Source organism: Silene latifolia, chromosome X, assembly GCF_048544455.1.
Source record: "Silene latifolia isolate original U9 population chromosome X, ASM4854445v1, whole genome shotgun sequence".
Lineage (NCBI taxonomy): Eukaryota > Viridiplantae > Streptophyta > Magnoliopsida > Caryophyllales > Caryophyllaceae > Silene > Silene latifolia.
The window spans coordinates 326,922,615-326,929,528 of record NC_133537.1 but is presented as its reverse complement, the minus strand read 5'-3'; positions in this window follow the sequence as shown (position 1 = coordinate 326,929,528).

Sequence of the window (6,914 nt, the reverse complement as noted above, 5' to 3'; positions counted from 1 at the left end):
CTTCTAGATCCTTTTTGCCTTGAATGGTCGATGTCTATGCCAAAGGTTAGCCAACAAACAACATATATATATACAATGCAATGTTTTTGTAATTTTTGAAATTTTTCAATTTTTAGGCATTTTTTGAATTTTTATCAAATTTAAAGGTATATACAAATATAAACAAATACTCACAAAGTGGATATTTCCCTCCCCACACTTAAACATTGCTCGTCCCCGAGTAAGTCTCCAAGGGAACAAGTCTAGGGAGAGAATAGGTAAAAGAAAGGAACATATTTTTGTATTTTTGAAATTTAAGAAAATAAAAATAACATATTTTTGGTGTTTTTGTTTTTGGAAATTAAAATGCATGTTTTTGGTTTTTTTTAGGCCCTCCCCACACTTATTCATTTACATGGGAGGGCAAGTTGGAGAAATAAAAGAACTTGTTTTTGGATTTTTAAATATTTGAAAAGAAATAACATGTTTTTGGTGATTTTAGATTTTTTAAATTTTTAGTTGTTTTTTCAAATACGCATGCAATGCATGATCTAACCTATATGCAATATTGAAATACAACGCAAGCTATACTATATGAATGCAATAACTAAATGTGACAATATATTACAAATTTGAAATCTAATGCAATTCTATATGAATGCAACTAAGTGAATTTCTAACTAAATGCATGCGAAAAATTAAACATGAATGAGAGAATTTGGATTAAGGGAGAGGTCATACTTGTCATTTTGGATTGAAAAGGGAGGAAATTGGGCCACCGACTTGGCCCTCGGGACTTAGGAGTCCATCTCATCATCATCATCATCATCATTATCTCCGGTAGTAAACTCGAAGCCATGAATCAAGTCCTCGGGGTTGAAGGTGAAATCACCTCCACTACCGCCGCTCATGAGACCTCCCGTGAAGTCTCCACTCATGTTCATCACACCGCCATCACCTCCCGTAGAAGCATCACCCATAAAGGCCCCACCGGACCCCGAAGCACCCGCATCACTAGCAAAGTAGGGCCGAATGCCCCCTACCCAATGGGCGTTATGCCCCTCCGGTGGAAATATAGGGGCGGAAAAGTAGTCCGGTTGGAGGTTAAGACCTCTGTGGACCATCGACCCATCCGCTCTCGGGTAGTTCCCATCGGGCCAAGCAAAGTAGGACGGGTGAGGGGCATCAAAGGGCACGTAATCCCGTCTACAAAAGTCGTCGTAGATCGGGTACGTACCGGTGGCTTGATCATAGTAAATACGGTCCAATTTCCGCCCCAAAATATCCCTCTCGCTAGCGGCCTTGGCCGTGGCAATATCCATCCTCTCCATCCACTCGGTGAGAGAAGGTGGTAAGGGAGGATAGGAAGGTTGGCTCGAGGAGGACGCCTCGCCTTGTTGGAATTGCCAAGGTGGGGGTTGGTGGGTTTGAGGCGCGGTGTATTGTAGGGAGGAAGGAGTGTCCATTCTACGGTCTCTTGTATATACACGTGGAATATTAGGAGGAGGTTGGTCGGTGGGCGGATCTTCTTCAATGTCAAGGAGGTAGTAATCCTTGTCCTTTTCAATTTTGATGGCGGTGACATTGGGAAGCCGGATTGAGTTCTTGTAATTGATTTGCCAATATTCCTTGTCGTCAATGGGGTTGACCTTAAGCAAACCAAGCTTGGTCCCCAAGTAATGCTTAGTCAAATAAGTGTCCCCGGGTATCCAATTCATGATAGAAAGGTCTACCGGACGGTCTAAATTACGGGCAATACGGGTGATGATGCCACCCACATGTACCGGGACTTTTTGCCCCGGGGAACTAGCAATCTTAGACAAATGAATGGCAAGGTGGTGAGCCACATTAATTCTCATTGGTCTGGAAAACCCACGGCTCATCCACCGCTAGGACAGTGCATCCCATAAATCGGTGCCACACCCGAATGACGGGGTTGTGGCAACTTATTGCGGGCCTTTTCACGCCAACCTTATTCTAGGCCGGAGATCGCTTTCCATACTCGGGAATAATGAAAATCAGTAGGTGGGTTATGTGAAGGGGCATTTTCCAACCCAAACATGTTAGCCAACCGACCCAAAGCAATATTGTGCTCCCGGTTCATAAGGCGGAAACTAAGGGTGGCCACTAAATTTGTTTATCGGTGTTTTGTAATCCGCAAACTACTCAAAAATTCCCAAGTGATACGGGGGTAAGTATATTCATGCATTGAGTACATCCCTCGCATTCCTACCCCGGCAAAAAGAGCCTCCGTTTCCCTAGCTATCCCAAGGGTCGACAAGGACGGATGATGCAAAAACTTAGTGGGGGTGAGGGGACGATTTTTGAATAGAATAAACTTACCCTTTTGAGTTTGGGTGGTGAACTCAACCGTAGGAAAGTCCGGATCGGGATTAGTATCACTTGCGGCTCGAGCAATCAACTCAGCTTGATCTCTTGCTACGTCCGCTCTTGTCCTTCTTCCCGACATTTTGATGATTAGAAAAGGTTTGGTGAAGGTTGATTGAAGTTTGGTGGAGATTAGAGGGAGTTAGGGTTAGAAAGAGGGAAAAATGATTGAGGAATGAAGGAGGAAGAGTTGTGGAAATGAATGAGGAATAGGGGTTTCACGGGATTTTAATTTGGTCTGATTGTAGCGTTCTGCCGGTGTGTGAACCGGCAGCCGGTCTGCCGGCTGAGCACACCCCCCCTTTTTCTAATTTTTCAATTTTTCTTCCAAGAAATTTGACCTCGCTGCCGGTGGACGGACCGGCTGCCGGTCCACCGGTAGAACACTCCCCTCACTTGAAATTCCCATATACCAGGCGTGTCCTGCCGGTGAGCCGACTGCCGGCCTACTGACAGAACACTACTCCACTCATAAAATCAACTCCTCAATAACAAAGGCATGAGTGCTCTGCCGGTTAGCCGGCTGCCGGCCTACCGGCAGAGTACTCCTCTTCACCAGTTTTCACAATTTTCTCCAAGTCTTCACGTGTGTCCAGCCGATGGGCCGGCTGCCGGCCTGCCGGCAGAACACAGACCCAGTCTTCAATTCTTCAAGTTTTCAGCTAACTCAAGTGTGTCCTGCCGGTGAGTCGGCTGCCGGCCTACCGGCAGAACACAACACTCCTTCAATTTTCAACAAAATAATTTGCCCTCGCTGCCGGTAAGGGCACCGGCTTCCGGCCTACCGGCAGGGCACTACACTCATCTCTTTTTCACTTGTTTTCCTTCAACTTGCTCAATTTTCTTTAACTCGAAATTCGAGATTTTTCGTTGACCTCGGGATTCGTGTTTTCCACATCTACTCCGACGCATCATGTCGGGATTTCGGTTCAACGAAAATAATGCATGTTTTCTTCAAATGTGACCTCCGTCACCAGTCCAAAGTTTGACAAAGTATGGTTCCAAATCTCTCATTATCTACCTAATATGCATGCTATATACAAATGGTGGTTCTTGTGGAACTCCACCAAACCAAATCACTTTCAAGAGTTTCAATTTGCCCTCTCCTCGGGGAGGGGTTCCCCAAGATAGAGCACTTCAATCGGACCTTTGTTATCACCGTCATAGTAGCACTTGATTCTTTGACCATTGACCCTAAAAGTTCCTCCTTATTCACTCCAAAGCTCGAAAGCACCATAAGGAAATATTTTCATCACTTTAAAGGGTCCCGACCATCTTGATTTGAGTTTGCCCGGAAACACCTTGATCTTGGAGTTAAAAAGGAGAACAAGGTCTCCAACACTTATCTCTTTCTTCATGATTTTCCCATCATGCCATTTCTTCGTTTGGTCCTTATAGATTTTAGAGCTCTCATAAGCCTCCAATCTCAATTCCTCAAGCTCATTCATTTGGAGAAAGCGCACTTCTCCGGCGGCATCAAAGTCAAAGTTCATCTCCTTAAGAGCCCACCAAGCCTTGTGTTCTAGCTCAACCGGCAAATGACAAGCTTTCCCTTACACAAGCTTATAGGGGGTGGTGCCAAGGGGTGTCTTGTAGGCGGTTCTCAATGCCCATAAGACATCCGGGAGCTTTTGTGACCAATCCTTCCGGCTCTTGTTTGTGACTTTCTCCAAAATGGCTTTATTTGGCGGTTAGAAACCTCTACTTGCCCACTAGTTTGAGGGTGGTAGGAAAGGGCGGTTTTATGCCGCACTCCATGTGACTCAAGTAGAGCTTTGAAAGTACTTTTGCGAAAATGAGATCCGCCATCACTTATGACTACTCTTGGTGTTCCGAACCTTGGGAAAATCGTGCCTTTGAAAAGCTTCATCACTACTTTGCTATCATTGGTGGGGGCGGCTACCGCTTTAATCCATTTGGACACGTAGTCCACCGCGACCAAGATGTATTCGTTTCCACGAGAGTTGGGAAAGGGTCCCATGAAGTCTATTCCCCAACAATCAAAAAGCTCAATTTCCAATATATTAGTCAAGGGCATTTCACTCCTCTTTCCAATGTTCCCAACCCTTTGGCAAGCATCACAAGATTTAACAAAGTAGTGGATGTCCTTAAACATGGAGGGCCGATAGAATCCACCTTGGAGGATCTTGGCAATCGTTCTAGAGGTGTCCAAGTGTCCCCCATAGGCGGAATTGTGAACCCGGTCGACAATCTCCAAGCCCTCCTCTCTTGAAACACATCTCCGGAACATTCCATCCCCACACTTGCGGAACAAATGTGGGTCATTCCAAAAGTATCTCCTAGCATCATTTCTCAACTTCCGCCTTTCTCTTTGTTCCATTTCATCCGGCAAGAAACCACTTACAATGTAGTTTGCAAGATCCGCAAACCAAGGGGTTTTGACGGTAACTTCCATGAGTCCATCATCCCGTAACCACTCATTGATGGGTCCACTCTTGTCTTGTATCCCATGATCTTCAACGGTCAATCTTGATAGGTGGTCGGCTACAACATTTTCCGACCCGGACTTATCCTTAATCTCTAAATCAAATTCTTGGAGAAGTAGGACCCATCTCAAGAGTCAGGGCTTTGCATCTTTCTTCACCATAAATTGTCTCAAGGTGGTGTGATCGGAGTAAACCACCACCTTAGACCCAACAAGGTATTGTCGAAATTTCTCCACGGCATGAACAATTGCCAACATCTCCTTTTCGGTTGTAGCATACCCACATTGTGTTTGGTCAAGAGTCTTGCTTGTGTAATAAATCACATGATGCTTCTTATCCACAACTTGCCCAAGTACCGCACCAACCGCGAAGTCCGAAGCATCACACATTATCTCAAAAGGAAGGCTCCAATCCGGGGCCCGGATTATTGGAGCCGTCACCAATGCGTTCTTCAACCTATGAAAAGCCTCAAGACAAGATTCATCAAACACAAATGGGGCATCTTTAAGGAGTAATGAGGTTAAGGGCTTTGCTATTTTTGAAAAATCCTTGATAAAACCCGGCGTGGCCTAGAAAATTTCTCACTCCCTTAACATTGGAAGGGGGTGACAAGTTCTCTATGACCGCAACTTTAGCCCCATCGACCTCAATACCCCTACTTGAAATGATGTGACCGAGTACAACCCCTTCCTCTACCATGAAATGGCACTTTTCTCAATTAAGGACGAGGTTGTGCTCCTCACACCGCTTCAACACACTAGTTAAGTTCTCAAGACCATGTTCAAACGAGTCTCCATGGACACTAAAGTCGTCCATGAAAACTTCCATGCTTTTTTCTAGGAAATCAGAAAATATTGCCATCATGCACCTTTGAAAGGTGTCGGGCGCATTGCAAAGCCTGAATGGCATCCTACGGTAGGCATAGACTCCTATTGGACAAGTGAAGGTCGTCTTCTCTTGGTCATCCGGGTGGATGGGAATTTGGAAGAACCCGGAATAACCGTCTAAGAAGCAATAGTATGCATGGCCCGCGAGCCTTTCTAGCATTTGGTCAATGAAGGGAATCGGGAAGTGGTCTTTTAGGGTGGCGGCATTGAGCTTGCGGTAGTCAATACACATGCGTCACCCGGTCACGGGCCTAGTAGGTAGGGTGGTGCCATCCTCTTGTTCAACCATTTGTACCCCCCCCCCCCCCCCTTCTTTGGTACCACGTGGACCGGACTAACCCATTTGCTATCGGTAATTTGGTATATAATACCGGCCTCTAGAAGTTTCAACACTTCATTTTTCACCACCTCGGCCATCTTTGGGTTAATCCACCTAAGACCGTCAACCTTGGGTTGACTCCCCTCTTCCAAAACTATTCTATGCATGCACAAACTCGGACTTAGGCCCTTGATGTCGTCAATGCTATACCCAAGTGCCCCTCTATGAGTTTTCAAGATTTCCAAAAGCTTCTTTTCTTGGGACTCGCTTAGGTTAGCATTAACGATCACCGGGTAGACCTCCCCCTCATCAAGGAAAGCATACTTGAGTGAGGGAGGCAAGGGTTTGAGTTGTACCTTTGGAGGGAGAAATCCCTCCACTTTCTTCAATAGTTCCTCATCAACTTCATGGTCCTCCTTCATTGCCTCGTCATGCAAGGAGATTTGAAAAACCTCTTCCATCTCCGCTTCTTCACGGGCTACTTCATGTACCACCTCATCTATCAACTCAATAGTGCTCAACCTTTCCATCTTTGGTCCTTTCATCAAATTAGGTAGGTTAAATTCGACATTGTTGCCCTCGATTTAGAAGGTTAGCCGCCCATTCTTCACATCAATGAGAACTCCTCCGATAGCCAAGAATGGCCTACCAAGGATGATGGGAGTGTGGCTATCCTCCGGAATATCGAGGACAACAAAGTCGGCGGGAATTAAAAGATTTCCAAATTTGACGGGTACGTCCCCAAGCACCCCCATAGGGTGCTTGACGGACCTATCCGCCAATTGGAGAGTCATTGAAGTGGGAGCAAGGTTTTGAATTCCGATTTTCTTGGCAACCTTCAAAGGAATAACACTTACACTTGCTCCCAAATCACAAAGAGCTCTAGATATGGGC